Below are 23,220 nucleotides of genomic sequence, written 5' to 3' on the forward strand. Positions count from 1 at the left end.
GTATTGTATTTCTACCATGTGCCAGACCCATGGATAGTCTCGTACATCCAAAATGTGAGGCTCTAGAGTATATAGACCTATTCACTACTGTATCCCAATGCCACAAGTGGCATCAAGAATATACTATGCACTCAGAATATAGATGAAGAACAAAAATACTCGATCTTTGTATCCCTTTTTAAAATGAGGAAATTTGTCAGGTATATGAGAAGTATTATTCCAGGGTAGGTTGGCAGACCCCACATAGAGCCTAGTATAAGCAAAGTACTGCTACTATGGCCCTCACTACCACTACTAATGACAAGAATTATTATTTAATAGGTCATAAAGATAGGAAGTGATATAACTAGATCTAGGTGTTCAAACAATGTCTTCAGAGATGTATTTTCTTTCTATCTTGCAGCATAGCTTGATTTATGCTGACTTACTGTTTTCGTTTCTAAAAGCAACATCTTCTCTAAGTACCAAAGGGGACCACAAACATCTCTAGGCTTACTGTACATACCTGCTATAAGTCACTGTTTTGGCACAATGCGTAACTTTGAACAATGCTGTGAACAGATGCATTCATGAAAAAATGTTGCAGACTAAGTTTTACCTTTAAAAATTATTTTTGTTGGAAAGAAGACACATTTCATGGAACATATAAGTTATTTAGTTGTAGCAGAACTGTTGAATAATCAAAATATTCCAAATAATCAAACTTCTATTTTCTAATGTTTGGAGAAAATGATAAAACAGGGCTGTTCCCTAATTGAATTTACCTTGGCATGGAAAAACAAGACACCAATGTCCATATTTCCTTGAGAGATTAATGAAGGCTGAAAGGCAGAGAACACTGGTACAAATGACAAGGCCAAAAGATGAGCAGCATGGTCTTGAATTAGATTAGTACAGAAAATCAATATTATTCCAGGCAAGGTACTGGGGAGTGAAATGCTACTAATATAGTGGATTTTACCTAATTGTCATGTTGTATTACATACGCAATAACAGAGATATAACAAAAGTAGCTAACAATTATTGAACACTTTGCATCAAGCACTGCTTTTAAAAATTTTTTAGTATATACATTTATAATCCTTACAAAAGCCATGTGGAACTGCAAACTACATTTCCATGTTTTGGATACAAATAAGATGCACTGATAGATTAAGAAATGCACCTAAGGTTAAGGTTGCAGAGCAAATATGTAATGAAGCCAGGATTTATAATCTGACATTCTGACTTTAGAACCCACACAGTTAAGCATTGAAATACACAGCTTGAAAATGCAATTGCAAGATACGATTAATTTAGTGAAAGCTTTGATTAATTATGTCGCAGTTATGCTTTTAAGAGTAGTTGGATTTCCAAGGATAAATAGAAGATAAGGGAATGGACATTTTGGACAAGACACGTGCAAAGGCATGGCACATTTGGGGAATTATAGTTTGGCATTCTTCACTTTTAATGAGTGAGGAGAAAAGGATGGAAGGATATGTTGGAGAGAACAATATAGTCATTTTACATCACTTCTTTTATGCCATACTAATAATGAAAACTGCATTTTGAGTTACTCTGCATTTTCACAATATTTTTGAACTCAAGAGATACCAGTATTTGCCACTCTATATTTCTCACCCCCACTCTACTCCAATTTAGAACTTTGTCAAGGGGAAGGAGAATAAATGAGCAAATCTGGGAAGGAATCACTGCAATTCATAGTATCTCACCACAGCCCATTTACTGTATATGATTTTATATGTTCCATGAAAGTATTCACATTTCAGAGCATTTAAAACAAATGAGACATTTATTAGTGTAACCTTTATTCTGGTGATGATTTAAGTCATTTCAAAAGTAACTAAAACGGAATCACCATTTCCCTCACACTTCAGTCATCCCCGTGTCCCCACCAGCCCACAAAACGCTTCAGTAATTTTAACGTTCTGTACATCTTCCGAAATACCTACATAAATAATCTATTGTTCTAAAGGTCACAAAGGTAGGAGATCACTTTGAAATGTCAGGGAAGTAAATGAATTGGCAATGCGGTGCCGTAAGTTTGGAAATGTCCATTAGCTCTTTATCTTTAGGTACAGATGGGCGTTAGAAGACATGAGATAGTTGACCTGCACATGAAAGCTTTGGGGTACTGCAAGAAACAGAAGAATAACTAAAATGGTGTAGGCTCTAACATAGCCTAACCACTTCTCCCCGGGACAAAAACTGTCAAGTGTCTAGCAGACATAGCATTTTTGCTGGCCTCCTTGCCTCTGCTCAGGTGGGATAAAACCTCATTAAAACACCAAATCTTAAAGACGTAGTTCAGCCCCAGACCTATTTCATGTTAAAGGCCACCCTGTGACCACAGTCTTAGAGTTCACTCCCAGCTTTCAAACATCCCATGAATTTGCAGTTAATGGGAAGTGTGATAAATTCTCTCTCACTTTAACTGCTGTTCAGAACTGTCATCTTTCTTGATAGATGTCACAGCCTAAAAAAGAGATTTCTAAGATGTTAAATTTATCACCACAGGGTTGAACATCCCAAATTATTTGTGCATATTACCTGGGTAATTTTTAATAAAATTCTCATAGACATATGGGACATTAAAATTGGACAGATTGTACAGACCTCAGAGCCAGATCTGAACTATGAGGCTTTCATTTTACAGGGGCGCTGGGGCAAAGACAGGGGGGCTGGGGCAAAGACAGATCAGGTACATAATAAAGCATTCAGAAATAGGATAGAAACCATGACCTCTTCCTGGAAATTCTGTGTTCTTTCCAAGATTACAGGAATGCCCACTCTCCCACTTTGCAAGTTAACCACTTTCCCATGTGTACTGGAGACCAGAAGACTAAACCACTTCAATTATAGCCTGTAGCTGTAAATAAACATTTTTCTTTTCTTTTCTTTTCTTTTCTTTTTTTTTTTTTAACACTGAAAGGCTCCCTCTAGTACCATCTGTTAGAAGTGAGCTATGTCCAGTTACAGAACTGTAAGGGCAAGGTCTATTGCCACCATAGAAAGCTGCATCTTTGTTTAGTCCTGGTGAATTCACAGCTCATTTCTCAAGCAGGTTCTAATCTTTCAGTCTGAGACTTTGATCAAAATATTTTGTCTGACAATGGTTGTACTGAGCACACCTTTCTGCAGTTATTACAAGATAATCAAGGGTGATTACACCATACTTGATGGTTTTCCTTTGTCAGCCTTTACTATTCCCAAATTCAGACAAATCTTTATAGTGACTCATGATACTCAGACTCAATGAAAAACTGCTTGTTACTTGAGTGGCAAAATAATCTGTACACCAAACCCCCATGACAAGCAATTTACCTATATAACAAACTGGCACATATGCTCCTGGACCTAAAATAAGAATGAAAACAATAAAAAACACTAGATTCAAGTGGGAAGAGAAAGGTCTGAACCATCTATAATGTGTTACACAATGTGTTAGCTCCTTATTAAAGATGTGGGTAATAGCCTCATTATTCAGAGGAAGAAGATAGATTGGATAGCTTGTCCATGTTATTACACAGACGACATGCAGGCCCAAGGTACTGCACAGATAGAATGTAATAGACTCACACTTGAACCTATGACCATCTAACCCATGAATGGGAAGTTACAGCTTAGCTAAAGAAGAACCCCAATTTTAAAAAGCAGATCAAGCATTGCCTAAAAATAGAGTTAACATCTTTCAGTTTAGCATGCCTATTTATAAAATGTATAGAAGAAAAATGTTTCACAAGAGAAGTAATCCATAAATCACCCTCTAAGAACTTTAAATGTATATGTATATGTTTTGCACCTGCAAAACATAATAATAATGTAAATCATGAACTATTTTCAGTCTTAGAATAAAAGCCTTGTTTATCAATTTCTAATGGGGATGTAAATAGGAAGGAAAACAGATCCCGTATGTGTTTCTTGTGGGCCAATGTGTGATCCTGGTGAAAAATGTGATCATGGCCCTCCTTGAGAAGAAAACTTTCAAAGGATTCCCAAACAATGAGAATGAAATCTGGGTCCTTATCCAGACATATGCAAACTTGCCTTCCTAAATAATTTACACAAAGAAAATGAAGAGAAGATTTGTATGTATGAAATAATTTCTGTCTACCATACACAGTGAAAGGCATTTCATATGTGTTCTCTTATGTATTTGTAATCCCATCTTTCAAATGAAGAAAAAGATCTTTCTCCCACATCCTCAGCCATGAAATGGGAAATTATAGGTACAGTCTTACCTTCAAGACAACAAATAGCAAGCCCTTATTGTGTTACCTCATAATTTCCTATTGAAAATAACAAAACTATACACAAAATGTTTTGGCTTTCTATGTTTTTATCATCATTGACATTGTAACTTTTAAAACTATAAAGGCTTACATCTATATAAGATAATTTTAAAACATTGTCTCAATTCATAGCATTTACATCTTCAGATCTACAACATTAAGTCAAAGAGAGTCATAGCTGTGTTTTGTTACCTGGAGAATGCTACTGCAGTATTTTAACTATGAGCACCTGAGTTTCCTTCTTTTTCTCCATAGATTTGGTTTGGACAGTACTGTATAGTGGAGGTTGGCCCAGGAAAGACCAAGAGGAGAGTGGGGGAACTGAGACCAAGAAGAAATAAAAACTAATACGTTTTGTATTTTCCACCAAGATATCATTGTGAGCAGCTGCAGCTGAGATAAAACTTGCTGGGGAATATTGGGAACAGTGTAGAATCTCAGAATTATTCTATCCAAGGAGGAGGAAAGCTAGAGTATTTATATAACCATCCCGATCAATTGTTGGTTGTGAGTTGCCCTTGGGGTAGTAATGAGCATTAATTTCCCGGCATTTCTTATCTGCTCTGTACACTGAAAGAACTGCTTCCAATGTCCAGAGATTCTGACAAAGAGATGCAGGTTCTGGGAGTAGGAGGACAAGTAGGTTTGCAGTTGGGCATATAAAGGCAAAAAAGCATCAAAAACATTTTTGATGGGATAATGGACAATTAATAGTGGGATAATGGACAATTAATATATGCATTCTTTTTATGTATTGATATTTTATATATATTTTATCATAAAGATGTACTACCTATGAAAATAGAATAAAAATGATAGCCAAGGGATATCTTTTTCTCAACACTTCAGCATTATTCTCTAGGTACCATGCTATTAAGAATAGACAGTTGTATACTTTTTTAAAATGTCTTCTAAAGACTCCATCACTGAAAATCTAGTGTCACATTAATTAATTGCTTTTTCTTTAGTTCTTCCTTTTTAGAAGGCCCATATAAGGATTGAGTTTGATTTTATTATTATTGTTTTTCAGTTCATCATTTTACACCAGAGAACACATACACTCAGCCAAGACCCTAATGCATACCATCACTGTAAGACAACTCAGCTGAGCTCTGTTGTAAAATGGCAGTGGTGGGAGAAAGGCTTCCTACAGAGGAGGGAATAGGTTTCTGTCCTATCTGAAGATTTTTGCCTGTAGATGTAACAATAATCCCTTTGGGCCAAGAAAACTATTGCCCACATTAATATTCATATGTAAATTGGAAACAATTTTAATCAAATAGGAGGAAATCAGAAAGCTTTCATTATTGCATGTTTTATATAGTCAGATTCACAGATACATTACCCAATGTTGGGTCTGTTACTGGTTTTGACCTAATTTCAATACAAAAAAACATACTAATGTATGTTCTTATTCTTTTATTCTTTGATTATTGTCAGAATGTCACACTTAAAAGGTGAAAAGTTTTAATAAAAGAATGATCACTTATTATTAAATTATACCATGATAAATACTTTATGTTAAAACAAAAAGAAATAAAGTTTGAAGATCTTTTCCTGTTTTATTCCAAATAAGAGATGTTAAATAATTGCCTCAGTGTTCTGTTCCCATGATCCTTATTGCCTCCTATTTATCTGTCATCTACCTCTATCTGTCTGTCTGACACAAAATTAATGACTCAAGTTTCTGCTTAAGAAGTTAGAGGAGGAGGTAATTAAAATCAAGGAAAATAACAGAGCAGAAATATGAAAAAATAGAACAGAAATCTATCTAAGACAAACAACATTAAAAAATCAACAAAGCCAAAAGTTGGTTCTTTGAAAATGTTAATAAAATTATGAACCACATATCTAATCTGAACCAATCAGAGAGCTAGAGATGACACAAGAGTGAGAACAAGCCAGCAAATGAACAGGCAGGAGAGAGAACGTGCAAAACACGACTGAAATTGAAGAGGAGATGCCAATGTAAACTTTAATCATCTTAAAGGGACAAGGCAATATTTGAAATTAAATTGGATAACTTAGACAAAATGTACAAATTCCTTGAGAATCCCAACTTAGCCCAAACTGAAAAGGAAAACAGAAATGGTAACTTTTGTTGTGGTTGTTGTTGTTGTTGTTGTTGTTGTTGTTGTTTTGAGATGGCGTCTTATTTTGCTGCCAAGCTGGAGTGCAGTGGCACAATCTCAGCTCCCTACAACCTCTGCCTCCCATGTTCGAGTAATTTGCCTGCCTCAGCCTCCTGAGTAGCTGGGATTACAGGCGAGTACCACTATGTCCAGCTAATTTTTGTTTGTAAGAAATGGTGACTTTGAAGGGCTCTATAACTACTAAAGAAATTACGTTTTTTAAAGTATGGTTTTATTATATAAAAATGAAAAATAGAACAAAACAATATTTTTTTTAGGGATAGATGATAAAACTATAGAAAAAAGTGAAGGCATAGTCATTATGAAAGTCAAGATTAAGGTTACCTATAAAAATGAGCTGGGGCAATGGAGAGGGCTTTTAAAGTCCTGGCAATATTTTATGTCTTTAATTGGCAGGAGATGTATGTGGGTATTTGCTTTATGATTGTTAAATGCTCATAATTTCGTGTGTGTGTGTGTGTGTGTGTGTCTATGTGTGTGTTTCAAATAATCACTCCTCTCTAGGTAGATGTTCAGGGGACATAATCAGGAAAGCTGTTTTCATTGATATTTCCCTAGGTCAGGCTCATTATCTTCCTAGGGACTTCCCACCACTCCCCTGGTAACCTTACCATCCCTCTTTCTAAGATATCTCTTACCCATAAATCCATCATCATGACTGATGGGTCCCTGCTCTGATAACCCAAGACATGAAAGCAAGTCATGCCAGAGTGGACATGGTGTCTTTTATTTCTGGTCTCAGGCAGAAGCCATTCAAAGGCAAAGCCAAATCCTGGAGGACAGAAGATAGTAATGCAGTCTCATTACCCTTCTGAGATCTGTTTCCTCAACTGCAACTTCCCGCAACAAGCCCAACTCATAGAATCCTTGTCACCTTCAATTCTGCCATGCCCAGCTCTCTCCACGGGGAATCAATCCCCATCTTTTGTCTTAAAGCAAATTCCTGAGGGTCATAAACCTTTCTCATCTATCCTTTTCTAGGACCTGAGCCTTAGTTAGTGATTTTTTCAATACTAAGATATTTTCTTGTAAGGGACAAAATATGGATTTTCTTTTTGATTATGTTCCAAGTCCTCAATGGAGAGCATTATAGTGGACACTTTATAGATGCCCACTTATCAACCTTAATTAATTTAGTATTCCCTGTGAAGCGTTCCATTCTAAACTTGTGGTTCTGGTAAAATATGGGATTGCTTTAGACACCCAGCTATCAAATTATGAATAATTTAAAACATTTTCATATAGAAGAATAAATAATCAAATATTATACCTCAAGGAACTACAAAAACAAAACCAGACTAAGCTCAAAGTTAGTAGAAGAAAGTAAATAAAAATCACAGCAGAATTCAATCAAATAGATACTAGAAAAATAAATCAACAAAACTAAAATATGTTTTCTTTAAAAAATAAAATAGACAAATCTTTAGCTGTTCTAAAAAAAGATAAGAGTCAAATAAATAAAATCATGAATGCAAGAGGAGATGTTGCAACTGTTCCCACACAAATACAAAAGATTTAAAGAAACTACTATGAATAATTATAGGCCAACAAGTTGAGTAACCTAGAACGAATTGATAAATTTCTGTACATATACAACCAACAATGTCTTATACTCTGATGAAACAAAAAAAATATGAGCAAATCCATAAAATGAGTGAGAAGATTGAATCAGTGAAAAATAATCTCTTATCAAAGAAAACCCAGATGGCTCCATGGTCATATTCTACCAAACATCTAAACAGGAACTATTTCCAGTCCTTCTCAAACCCTTTTGAAAATTGAAATAAAAGAATACTTATAAACTCATTTTACAATGCTGGTATTAGCCTGATACCAGGACTAGAAAGAACACTACCAGAAAAACAAAATTACAGGTCAACATCCCTGATAAACATAGATGCAAAAGTCCTCAAAAAAATACTGGAAACCTAATTCAACAGCACATGAAATGAATAATCATGATCAAGTGGGATTTATCCTTGGGATGCAAGGATGGTGCATTATACCAAAATCACTAAATATGATACACCACATTAATAGAATGAAGTTCTTAAAAATATGATTCTTTCAATAGATTCAGGAAAAGCATTTGATAAAATTCAACATGTCTTCATGATAAAATCTGTCAACAAATTAAGTAAAAAGCAAATGTACCTCAACATAATAAAGGCCACATATGATAAACTCACAGTTTACTTCATACTCAATGGTGAAAAGATGTAAGCATTTTCACTAAGATCGGACAAGACTAGGATGTCCACTCTTGCTACATCTATCTAACATAGTACTAGAAATCTTATCCAAAGCAATTAAACTAAAAAAAAAAATTTTAAGACACCCAATTTGGGAATAAAGAAGTTAGATTGTCTCTGCAGATGACATGATTGTATATATAGACAACTCTAAGAACTGTATCAAAAAACTGTTAATGATAATAAACAAATTTAGTAAAGTGGCAGGAGACAAAATCAATATACAAAAATCAATAGCATTTCTATACACTAACAACAAGTCATCTGAGAAAGAAATCAAGAAAACAATCCCATTTAAAATAGCATCAAAAATAAAAGACTTATGAATAAATTTAAACAAGGAAAAGAAAATGTGTACTCAAAAAACTATAAAACATTGATGAAATACATTGGAGAAGACAAATAAATGGCCATATAGCCTGTGTTCATTGATTGGAAGAATTGATACTTAAAATTTCTACACTACCTAAAGTGATTCCCTGATTAAATAAAATTCCTTTCAAAATTCTAATGACATTTTTCATAGAACTAGAAAAAAGAAAGAAAAAAACTTGTATGAAACTACAAAGACCATGAGTAGACAAGGCAATCTTCAGTAAAATGCAAAACAGAGGAAAAGCTGGGACATCACATTGCCTAATCTCAGAATGTTCTATAAAGTAACGGTAATCAAATAGCAATCTTAATTGAATGGTATAGTAACAGACATGCAGACCAATGGAACAGAGTTGGTAACCCAGAAATAAATCCATACATTTATAGTCAACTAATCACACACAACTAGAACACACAATGGGGAAAGGGCAGTCTCTTCAATAAGTGATGTGAGGAAAACTATATTCACATGCAGAAGAATCCAATTGGGCCTTTAATTTCCACCATATTAAAAAAATCAACTCAAAATGGATTATAGAATTAAACATAAAATTGTAAAACTACTGAAAGAAAACACAGAAAAGCAGCTCCTTGGCATTAGTATTGGCAATTATTTTTTGGATATAGTACCCAAAACACGGTCGATAAAATAAATGGAGTTGCATTAAACTAAAAACCTTCTGCCCTCTAAAGGAAAATAACTCAACAGTGTGAAGGGACAACCTAAACCTACAGAATGGAAGAAAATATTTGCAATTCAAACATCTGATAATGAGTTAATATCCAAAATAAATAAGGAACTCAAACAGCTCAATAGCAAGAAAACAACCCAATTGTAAAATTATAAAATGAGCAGAGGACCTGCAAAAACATGTTTTCAAAAAACAAGACATACAAACAGCTAGCAGGTATATGAAAAGGTGTTCAGCATCACTAATCAATAGGGACATGCAATCAAATTCACAATGATATATCACCTCACTCCTGTTAGACTGGCTGTTATCAAAAGGCAAGGGTGTAGAGATGTAAATTAGCACAACCATTATAGGAAACAGCATAAAGGTTGCCAAAATATTAAAAATAGCACTATCGTATGATCCAGTAATCTGACTCCTTAGTATATATATTGAAAGAAAATTACATTGGTGTGTCAGTGATATCTGCACCCCCATGTTCATTGCAACACTGTTTACAATAGCCAAGATATGGAATCAACCTGTGTCCATCAACAGATGAAGGAATTTTTAAAATATGGTATATATACACAGTGACCATTTGTCCATAAAGAAAAGAAGGAAATCCTGTCATTTGTTAAAGCATAGATGAACTGGAGGGCATTATACCAAGTGAAATTAGCCAGGCATAGAAAGAGAAATACTTCATGATCTCACTTGTATAAGGAATCTAAAAATGTCAAGCTCATAGGAGCTGAGAATACAATTGTGGTTACTAGATGCCAGGAGAGGGAGGATCAGAAAGTGTTGGTCAAAGGGTCCAGAGTTTCAGTCAGACAGGAGGACTGGTTCTGGAGATCTGTTTTACAGTGTGTTAATTATAGTTAATAACAATATATGCCTAAAATGTGTTAAAAGAGTTGATTTGTAATCTTCTTACATGAAAAAAGTATGTGAAGTGATGGATGTGTTAATTAGCTTGACTTAATCATTTCACAATGTATTCATATATCAAAAGTCCACATTGTACTCCATAAATGTATACCATTTTTATTTTTCAGTTAAAAAATCCAGGGGATAAGAAATGAGATACTTAATTACTGATCTGTATGGGAGGAGAAATGGTTGAACTCCTAAGGCAAATCCTGCATAACCTGAGTATGGACCAAATAGGGGCCACATGTAAGGGGGATGGCAGTAGACTCATCTTGTGTCCTATCTCTGAGGACTGCCTGGCAGAGTAGACAGAACTTTAGCAGAAGGTGCAAATATTACCAGCTTCCTAAGCACTGAGGAAAGAATATGAATTAGTGTATAGATGCATTCACACATATCAAATAATTCTAGAATGATGGAAGGTTGCTTAAGGACCCAAGGACCCGTGAAAATGCCATGTCATTTTTCAACCTCTGCAATATCCAATAAGCACATGATTAGCCCAGAACAGTACCTATCAAGTAAGGTCTTTTGCTACCTTTCCTCCCTCTTCCAGCTCCAAACTTGGAGGAACTCTAGGGAGTTCATATTAAGGAAAGGGAAAGAAGAGGAAATTGATTATCCCGTCTTTCTGCATTGTACGCTTTTCTGTTTGAAAGAATATGAATGTGGAGAAGTCAAGATTTAACTTTAAATACAGTTCAGATTAAGTTCTTAGCTTAATTATATGGAATTATGCATTTTAATCTCTAAATTGTGACTGTGTTTATACAAATATAATCACAGGACTATTTTTTCCCCCAAAAATGTTATGAGAGTTGGCTGAATTTTCAATCAAAAGACAGAGAACTAGTTCTTTATGAGATTAAAAGTGAAAATGCTATATAAAAACAAATTTACGGCTGGTGCGTTGGCTCATGCTTGTAATCCCAGCACTTTGGGAGGCTTAGGCGGGTGGATCATGAGGTCAGGAGATTGAGACCATTCTGGCCAAAACAGTGAAACCATGTATCTACTAAATTACAATAAAAATAAAAATAGCCAGGTGTAGTAGCACATGGCTGTAGTCTCAGGTCTCCGGAGGCTGAGGCAGGGGAATTGCTTGAACCCGGGAGGTGGACATTGCTGTGAGCCGATATCGCGCCACTGCACTCCAGCCTGGTGACAAAGCAAAACTCTATCTTAAAAAAAAAAAAAAAAAAAAAAAAAAAAACCAAAAAATAAAACAAAAAACAAACCCAAAAAACTCCTGGCCTCAGGCGATCTGCCCACCTCGGCCTCCCAAAGTGCTGAGATTACAGGTGTGAGCCACCGCGCGTGGCCCAAGACGATTTTTTAAATGTAAGTAAAAGGACATGCCATGTACCTGAATTCAAGATGCTATTTAGTAGCATCTTTCATTGTCAATCCTCCTTAGTACATACATTAAATGTAATCATGATCCAAGTCTCCAAATTTAAACCCAATTCTTACTATTTTAGAAAAATTCAAAATGTCTCATGTTAAAAATTTTGCCAAACAACGGTAGAGGAGTGGCAAATCTAATTTCGAGAATATACAATATATATTATATATGTGTGTGTGTCTATGTGTATTTTATTTATTGATTTAATTTTTTTTGACAAGGAGTCTCACTCTATTGCCCAGGCTGGAGCACAGTGTCATTAACTCAGCTCACTGCAACCTCCGCATAGGCTCAAATACATGTTTGGGTCTATTTTATAAAGTGATGACAGAGTAATTACACTGGGAAAGGATGGTCTTTCAACAAATGGAGCTGAAACAGGTAGATATTCATTGGGAAAAATAGCAATCTTCCCCTGACACCATTCAAAAAATAATTAAATATAAATCATAGCCCTAACTATAAACTGTAAAATTTCTATAATAAAAAGTTTACCATCTTGGGGTAAGTAAAAATTTCACAGATAAGATAAATTGCAGTAGACTCATGATAAAAAAATGATAAAGTGAACTTCATCAAAATTTATAGGAAATGTCCAGAATAGGCAAATCCATAGAGACAGGGAGCAGATTAGTGGTTGTGCAGCGCTGGGGAAAGGGAGGCATGCTTAGTGGCTATCAGCTTTTTTGGGGCGGGTGATAAAAATGTTCTGGAACTAGATGGTGATTGTTGCACACCACTCAGAATGTACTAAAAGCCACTGAACTGGATGCTTTAAAATAGTGAATTTTATATTGTGTGAATTTTAATTAAAGATCTGATCTTCAAAAGGCACTACTAAGAAAGTGAAAAGTTAACCGTGGAGTAGGAGAAAATATTTGCAGTACATAAAGCTAAAGGGATTTATATGCAGGATAAGACACCTTGTGGCGAACGAAAATGAAAAGACAAACATTGCAAGATTAAAAAATGTTTAAATAGACTTGAATTGATACTTCATAAAGAAAAAAATGGCCAGTGAGCTTATGAAAAGATGCTTAGCATTATTAATCATCTAACCACCTGGTATAACATTTTATGACCATTACAATGAATAATATTGATCACAATAATAATAATGAACCCTCTGGAAATACTAATTGTTGTGAGGCTGGTGTTGTGAGTGTAAAATGGCAAATCCACAAAGTAAAAATATTTGGAAGTTTCTCACATATTTAAACAGAAACTTCACCCATGCTCTAGGACTTTCATTGCTACATATTTACCTTAGTAAATGAAAACATGTCCATGAAATACTGTGCAAGAATGTTCATAGCAGTTTTATTCATAATAATTAAAAATCAAGGCAACTCAAAAATCAAGTATTTGTCAGCAGATGAAGGCATAAGCACATTGTGGGATTCACACAGTGGAATCCTGCTCAGCAATTAGATGGAATCAATATTGATACACATAACTGCACACATGAATCTAAAAATATTTTAAAAGAAACCAGAAAAACACAGTATATACATAGTATGATTTCATTCATATGAAGTTTAAAAGCATGCAAAACTAAGCTAAGGTAGTGGGATGGTGGTTGATTCTAAAGTAAAGGATTGACTTAAAAATGGTCTAGTCCTGAAACAAGTGACTAGTATGATGAAAATGTTATATATTTTGATTATGATGATGGATACAAAACTCATTGAACCGTACACCTAAAATCTGTAATTTTTAAAATAAAGGCCACATACCACAACTAGAGAAAGAAAAGTAATTTTTTAAAAGTCTCTGCACCATCTTAGTATAGAAATCCTTCCTCTCTCCCTCTCTATTTTGTCTTCCTTCTGGAGCACAGTTAAATGTCCCTCTCTATGGTACAATTTAGGTATAAATTGTTTCCTAATTTGTTGGTCTTAGGGAAAAATAGGCTTGATTGAAAAAATAGACTAAAGTTCTAACATTCTGTATTCTATAGAGAATTCAGGAAGTACCATGATACAGAAAGAACATGGCCTTTAGAATCAAAATGACAAGGATAGTAGAATTAGCTCTGTCATTGATAAGCTGGATTTTGAAGAGATTAACCTGTCTAAGTCTCAGTTGCTTTATCTGCCAAATAAAAGAGGACCCTATGTAATTTTCCCACAGACTGGGAAAAGATCAACATGATATTCATAGAATATTAGCACATATTAGTTAGAGTTCCCTAAGGGCTAGTTTTCTTTCTCTTTGCCAATTCAAAAATTAATTAAATATTTTTAATTAAATAATTTATAAACCATGAATATAATTTCTGATTTTCTTATGTTGCTTAATTTTTCGTGTAGCTGACATATCTAAGGTGTTACTGGTCAACTCTTCAACTCAAAAAACATTTAAGAGTTAAACAATTCCTGACTTTGGATTTCATAATCTGGAGCATGTGTGATTTTCTCTGTATACTCCAGTGATTGGGAGCTTATTGGAAATAAATGAGTTAACCTGTAAGGAGAAAACACTTGCAGAGTTGTTATGAATGGATAAAGGACTAGTCATTACTCTTGCTGTTACTACTATTGGGAAGTCAGGAAATTATCCCATTTACCAATTTTTCAATTCACTCATTCAGTCAGTTATTCATTTAGTCATTTATTTGTACATCTGTATAATTTTTCACCAAATATTTTGTGAATGTCTAATGTACTAATTGCTAGTTGTATGTAAAACAGAAACATTACTCTAAATGTATCTGTTATATTTTTAATAATCTTACACAAGGGAAAAGGGTACATAGATTCTCTGAGACAGCTTTAGCTGCAAAGGAGTCTACTGAAATTCCTCAGGCTAGCATGCTGTTTTCAGAATGTCAATGACTACGGTAGAAATTAAGGCTTCTGGGATTTCTGGGGAGCACAGCCTTTGGTCGGAACTTAAAACAAGGAGACAGTATTGTCCCAAAGGTGAGAATATGACAATTGCTATGTCATGCCCATGAACAATCAGTGAGTTAATGCCTCCTTCAAAAATTCTGCCAGGGAACTTAGTTGTGTGTAACAGGTCTTGTTTGTGTTCAGGATTGTAGTACTAACAAGGCTTCTTAACAATTAAACAATTAATTACACCCCTGTTTTACAAATGTGAATGTTTTGATTTGTGAACTTTCTGGAGAACTTTAGGGAAATTTAAATTGCCCTCCAACAACTACCCAGTTCACTGCCCTGCACTATGCAAATTTGATATTAAATGATCAAGTATGAACCTGAAGCCTCATGAGGTCATGGAATCCCTTGATTTGGGACCAGGTGTATAGAGATGTTCAATTATTAAATAATTAGTTTGGAAACAATAACTAGTGTAGTTTAAGTCTCTTGCTGATTTCCTAATGTTTGTTAATTTAAGCACCTGTGTCTTCCTGTAACACTTTCCTACAGAATGCTTACCAGGATATGTCTAGCATGTAAATTAACAATGAATATAATTACCTTTCGCAGCTCACTCCAGGTGCCTAAGTGAGTAGAAATGAATTATGACTTTAATTGTCAGAAAGAGTTCAATATTCCGAATCCAATGTTTAAAAATCATTTAAATGTTTGGCTCAAGTATTAATGTTAGTGTTAATTAAAACATCAAAATATTATATTTTTTAGGTTAACCAAAGGTTCCATTCAAGGAGATTCAGATAAATAATTATATAGTAAAGAGAAGCAGTTGTTTTAGCATACCTAATCTGTTCTCTGACTATTTCAAGGATGACTGAAATTGTAGATGCATTTTCCAGCCTTCAGCAAAGTCCCTAATTCTTTCCTATGAACTTCCCCATTTTTCTTGGTAACGAAACAACATTCATCTTTGCAGAGGAACCATCCCATTGACAGTTAAAAATAATTTTCAAAATTGCACTCATTATCTTCTTATAAAGTCGTCTCAATAATATCATCACCATCCCCCCATGTAACTAAAAAAGAATGTGAAAATCATTTTAGATTTACCTGTCTCCCTTCAGCCCTACATCCATTAGTTAACAAGTTCTGCTCATTTTTCTTCAGACTCATCACCAAATTCCCAACCAAACTCTCATCTTGCTTAGTCTATCCCAGTAGGGTCTTCCTATTAAGTCACATTCTCCCGTCTTTAGGACTCTTGCCCTAGCTTCAGGCTGTGATCTTCAGGCCATCCTCTGAATTTAAGTTATTTTTCCAAAGTGCAATATAAAATAAGAGAAGGAGGAAAGTTCATGTTCTTCCATATGTGTGGTTGCTAATGAGTTGGAAATGTGGGGAGTTGGCTTTGAGAGATAAAAGGAACACATGTTGTTGTTTCGAAACTATCTGGATATCAGCTATTTATGGACTCTTATTCACCAAAAATTATTCAACTATTTATTTCACATTTACACATATTCCACATATGTAAAATGGATATCTTTAATGGATATAAGCACTAATAACAAACAAGATAAAAAGTTTAAAGTATAACATCTTCCTAGTATTGAAATACGCATGTCATACCTTTAATTCTCAATTGAATTGCTGATACAGAGATAGTAAAAGGCATATAATCGTATGGCATAATTATGGGCAGATCATCCCTATATCATTATTTCACAATTTCACCCTAAGTCTTAAGGTCAGACAGTGGATTTATGTGTTAAGATGTCCACATTTGTTAAAGTGCCATGTTAGCACAAATTGATTTGATAAAGACTGGTAGAACTTTTCCTAAAATAGAAAGAAAATGGGTAAAATGATCTTTTAAAAAGTCTGTGACTTTCATGGCTTATTGGCAGTGGCACCCCATTATGTGGTGTGACCTGTATTACTCCACTCGTAACAGTGTATGCTAAAATGGCAGGAAATAAACAGCAGGACTGAAATAGGAATGAGGCTGCCTGCATAGAGCATTTCTTAAAACTGTAATTACAACATCATTGAAGCATGAAGGTAGCCACACATATTTGCAGCTGCTATAATCAGTGTAATTGGCCTGCCATTTCCTCTGCACACCCTTCTTAAGACTTTAGGAGTGTTTCTGCTGGAGTGATATAGTTAATGCCCATTTGTCCTCTTCATGCATTAAATTATGCTGTTTCTCTCTTCTACTCATATTGCTACTATATCATATGACATTATTTGTGGAGTTGATTCAACTGCCAAATGGACTTTCAGATTTTTTATCAGAATGGAGTTCACAAAATAATTAAACATAAGACTTGTTTTCATTAGTGTTATTCTTCTTTGCATCATTTCTGGGTCCAGTTATGAGTATCCACCTCATTAGCTCTTCTCTGCTTGGATACCTTGATTGGCACTGGCAGCATCAGCATTCTAGAGGACTGGCCAGAGATATTACCCAAGTATGAAAGGCTGTTGGGGAAAGGAAAAGGAAAATTATTCACAAATTCCTAGAGTTAACCAGAGCAAATTCTAAGGCAAGGTATGTCATATTTACCTCCTAATGGTTATTCTACCAAAAAGGCAAATGTAGTTATAATGGAATAAAATAATTTGTTTTTGCTAAAAAGATCATATGTAGTAGATTTGCAAAGATTATGTACATATAGTTACCTTTTGCCTTGACAATACATCATATATGAAATTTTAAAACATGACCATTGCTTTCCCTAAATATTGAGAAGGAATGCTAATAGATATGGAAAGTCATTTAAAGTTTAAGAAAAAAAAATAGTAGTCAGAGAATGCATTATTATTTTATATTAATTATGGTTGCAATGGTGATTAATGGGCTCAGAACTGGGAGAAGTAAGACAAATTATAAATTATTACTGATTCCTTCTGCATCTGGTCATGATTAATTAATAGGGACTGGACTTACCCTCCTACAGTAAGCACCAAACAAAAGATATAAAATGACTTATTTTAGGCAGTGGAAATAAACACCATAAGATCGCGACCTCTGAGAAAAGGGAAATAAGCAGGGTGAGTCCCATGATCACATCGGTTTTCTTGAAGACACATTCCAATCCACAATGTTGACAGAACAATACTGAGTGTAGCACAGTGGTTTGATGAAATGAGAAGGCAGAGATTTCACTGCAGGAAAATTGACATAATTATTGAAGGATTATTAAAAATAATTTTATCTTAGTGTTCTAGTTCCTGTGGTATCTTTGAAGCAGTGAGAAGAGTACAATGAGAATTGATCATAATACCTAAGAACTGAGGAAGAAAAAAAAGGAAGGTAGGAAAGAAGAGAGAGTAAAGAGATGGAGACAGAGAAGGGAGGAGAAAGAGGGAGGAGAGGGTTAACGAAAAAGAAGGGGAGGGAGAGGAAAAGGGGCATGAGAAGGGGGAGAGAGAAAAAGAAACAGGATGAAAAAGAAAAGGGAGAAAGGGAAGGGAAAAAAGGAAATAAGGATGACTGGAGGTTAAGAATTTTAAATTTGTCACTGATGCGAGGTATGTTGCTTAATCTCTCTGATTTTCATTTTTCTCATCTGCAAATTAAATCCTAAATCCTAGTCTAATGGATTATTTTGAAAATAGAATGTCATAATGCACATTAGAATAGAATGATTCTCTTACTAAACGAAATTACAATTATGTGATGAATGGAAGAAAATGTGAACCAACATTTTCATATTGGGAAGTGGGTGAAATGAGTGAAATGGGTGCACTGGTCCAAAAAAGTGAACGTGAGGAGAGAAGAAACAATAGCAGTTACTATGTGTGTACAACATCATCATTTTCACTGAACTGTAGACAACATATAAATATTCTCTTGGGCCCTGATTCTTAACAGAACAGTTTTACCAATCAGATACCTTAAAAAATTAAATAAATTGCACTAAGCTATAATTCTACTGATTGTATATATCTTAACTCTTTCCAGCATTATATGTTTTAGGTAAATCAGTACATAGGTATGCAAAAGGGAGAAAAATGGATTATGTTAATAATAATTACTTCTCCTCCCCAGCCTCTTCCTTCTGATATGAAAGCAGTGAATGTAACTAACAAGTGTTAACTATCATTCTTGATTATTGACTTAGTGAATACTCACACCAACCCTGTAGAATAGCTACTATTATTATCCCCATTTTTCAGAGGAGAAAAAGAAGACTAGAAAGATTAAATAACTAATTTGTCAATGTCTCTGGATTTTAAAATCTAGCTTTAAATCTTACAGCACTTGAATCTTAGTATATTCTCTGTGTGTATTTTCTAAAGTCACACAACCAGTGTCTGAAGTAGATGGAATTTAAAACCAGAAATTCTCACTCTGGAGTTAGTGTTGTTAACTAAAGTCCTTACCATGAGAAAGACATCATGCTACATGTTTTCATATATGTTGTCTCATGCAATCCTTATAATAATCTTGTGGGAGATAAATGTTAATAACTATATTTAAAAATAAGAAAACAGGCACAGAAAATTTGAATTCATTTCCTAAACTACATTGAAAAAGCCCATATTCTTTCAATAATATTATGCTATCTTTGAGTCACTTGGCTATTTGATTTCCCTAGGGTGAATAGCCAAATAAGGCAAAACAAACAAACAAACAAACAAAAAAAAACCGCAAAAGCTAGCAGAAGACAAGAAATAACTAAGATCAGAGTAGAACAGAAGGAGATAGAGACACAAAAAACCCTTCAAAAAATCAATGAAACCAGGAGCTGGTTTTTTTTGAAAAGATCAACAAAATAGACCATTAGCCAGATTAATAAAAAAGAAAAGGGAGAATAATCAAATAGATACAATAAAAAATGACAAAGGGGATATCACCACAGATTCCACAGAAATAAAAAACTACAATCAGAGATTACTACAAACAACTCTATGCACATAAATCAGTAAATCTGGAAGAAATGGATAAATTCCTGGACACCTGTACCTTCCCAAGCCTAAAGCAGGAAGAAGTTGAAACCTTGAATAGACCAATAACAAAGGCTGAAGTTGAGGCAGCAATTAATAGCCTACCAACCAAAAAAACTACATGTCTAGAAGGGTTCACAGCTGAATTCTACCAGATGTACAAAGAGGAGCTGGTACCATTTCTTCTGAAACTATTCCAAACAATCCAAAAAGAGGGAATCCTTCCCAAATCATTTTATGAGACCACTGTCATCCTGATACTAAAACCAGGCAGAAACTCAACAAAAAAAATATAAAACTTCAGGCCAATATCCATGATGAATATAGATGCAAAAATCTTCAATAAAATATTGGCAAATCAATTACAACAGCACATCAAAAAGCGTATCCATCACGATCAAGTAGGCTTCATTCCAGGGATGCAAGGCTGGTTCAACACACGCAAGTCTGTAAACATAATCCACCACATAAACAGAACTAAAGACAAAAACCACATGAATAGCTCAATAGATGCAGAGAAGGCCTTAGACAAAACTCAACAGTGCTTTATGCTAAAAACTCTCAATAAACTAGATATTGAAGGAGCATATCTCAAAACAATAGAAGCTATTTATGACAAACCTACAGCCAATATCATACTGAATGCGCAAAAACTGGAAGCATTCCCTTTGAAATTCGGCACTAGACAAGGATGCCCTCTCTCACCACTCCTATTCAATACAGTATTGGAAGTTCTAGCCAGAGCAGTTAGGTAAGAAATAAAAAATAAAGGGTATTCAATTAGGAAAAGAGGAAGTCAAATTGTCTCTATTTGCAGATGACATGATTGTATATTTAGAAGACCCTATCATCTCAGCCCAAAATCTCCTTAAATTGATAAGCAACTTCAGCAAAGTCTCAGGAAACAAAATCAATTTGCAGAAATCACAAGCATTTCTATATACCAATAACAGACTAACAGAGACTCAAATCATGAGCAAACTCTCATTCACAATTGCTACAAAGGGAATAAAATACCTAGGAATACAACTAACAAAGGATGTAAAGGACCTCTTCAAGGAGAACTACAAACCACTGCTCAAGGAAATGAGAGATGACACAAACAGATGGAGAAACATTCCATGTTCATGGTTAGGAAGAATCAATATTGTGAAAATGGCCATACTGCCCAAAGTAATTTATAGATTCAATGCTATCCCCATCAAGCTACCGATGACTTTCTTCACAGAACTGGGAAAAAAATTACCTTAAACTTGATATGAAACCGAAAGAGAGCCCACATAGCCAAGACAATCCTAAGCAAAAAGAACAAAGCCAGAGGCATCATGCTACCTGATTTCAAACTATACTACAAGGCTACAGTAATCAAAACGGCATGGTACTGGTACCAAAATAGAGATATAGACCAATGGAACAGAACAGAGGCATCGGAGGCAATGCCGCACATCTACAACCATCCAATCTTTGACAAACCTGACAAAAATAAGCAATGGGGAAAGGATTCCCTGTTTAATAAATGGTATTGGGAAAACTCGCTAGCGGTGTGTAGAAAGCAGAAACTGGACCCCTTCCTGACACCTTACACTAAAATTAACTCCAGATGAATTAAATACTTAAACATAAGACCCAATGCCATAAAAACCCTAGAAGAAAACCTAGGCAATACCATTCAGGACATAGGCATAGGCAAGGACTTCATGGCTAAAACACCAAAAGCAATGGCAACAAAAGCTAAAATAGACAAATGGGGCCTAATTAAACTCCAGAGCTTCTGTACAGCAAAAGAAACAATCATCAGAATGAACCAGCAGCCAACAGAATGGGAAAAAAATTCGTACAATCTACCTATCTGACAAAGGACTAATATCCAGAATCTACAAAGAACTAAAACAGATTTACAAGAAAAAAAACAAACAAACCCATCCAAAAGTGGGTGAAGTATATGAACAGACAGTTTCAAAAGAAGACATATATGAAGGCAACAAACATATGAAAAAATGCTCATCATCACTGATTATTAGAGAAATGCAAATCAAAACCACATTGAGATATCACCTCATGCCAATTAGAATGGCAATCATTAAAAAAAAACTGGAGACAACAGATGCTGGAGAGGATGTGGAGAAGTAAGAACACTTTTATAATGTTGGTGGGAGTGTAAACTAGTTCAACCATTGTGGAAGACAGTGTGGTGCTTCCTCAAGGACCTAGACATAGATATTCCATTTGACCCAGCAATCCCATTACTGGGTACATACCCAAAGAATTAAAAATCATTCTATTATAAAGACACATACACGGGTATGTTCATAGCAGCACTGTTTACAATAGCAAAGACCTGGAACCAACCCAAATGTCCATTGACGGTAGACTGGACAAGGAAAATGTAGCACATATATACCATGGAATACTATGCAGCCATAAAAAGTGATGAGTTTGTGACCTTTGTAGGGATGTAGGTGAATCTGGAAACCATCATTCTCAGCAGACTGACACAAGAACAGAAAGCCAAACACCACATGTTCTCACTCATAGGTGGGTGATGAACAATGAGAACACATGGACACAGGGAGGGGAGCATCACACACTGGGGTCTGTTGTGGGGGAGCCAAGGGAGGGATAGTTGAGGGGTGGGGAGGTCAGGGAGGGATAACATGGGGAGAAATGCCAGATGTAGGTGACGGGGGGATGGAGGCAGAAAGCCACATTACCATGTGTGTACCTATGCAGCAACAATACTGCATGATCTGCACATGTACCCCAGAACCTAAAGTACAATTTAAAAAAAAGACAAAGGGAAATATAGGTGCTTATTGGATAACATTAAAGGTGCATATTAACAGACTATTAATGAAAACTTTGGTATCTGGTCAAGAGAATAAGTGTGCCATTGAGAGGTACAGAAACTGAAAAGGAGGCTGATTTATAGATATTAGAGTTCATGCAATATTATAGAAGTCCATGAAACACAGATTGATATCAAAGTTTCCTCCCACTCAATAGGTTGGTAGGAGGTGGGAAAAATTTAGAAAACATTGTCAGATCTACTGTGATTGATACATAAAGGAGGAACCTCAATCCCAGGTAAAGCCAGGAGTGAAGATGCCTTAACCCTGAGCCTATTGAAAGAGGGTGCAATTGATTCAAAACTTCTGATCAGCAGTCAGGATGTGGGCTCAGTTGAAAGTCAGGTGGAATCTGAAATTTAGAGACATTAGTACTGTCATCTATGAGGATGTAAATATTAGCCCATTATTCTTGGCCTCCTGCTTTTGATTGTGTGTGTGCACTCCTGGTGTGCATATATGTGTGCTTTTGCTCATCTACATAT

This window comes from Aotus nancymaae, unplaced genomic scaffold (genome assembly GCF_030222135.1).
Source record: "Aotus nancymaae isolate 86718 unplaced genomic scaffold, 86718_ANA_hifiasm-v0.15.2.pri h1tg000030l, whole genome shotgun sequence".
Lineage (NCBI taxonomy): Eukaryota > Metazoa > Chordata > Mammalia > Primates > Aotidae > Aotus > Aotus nancymaae.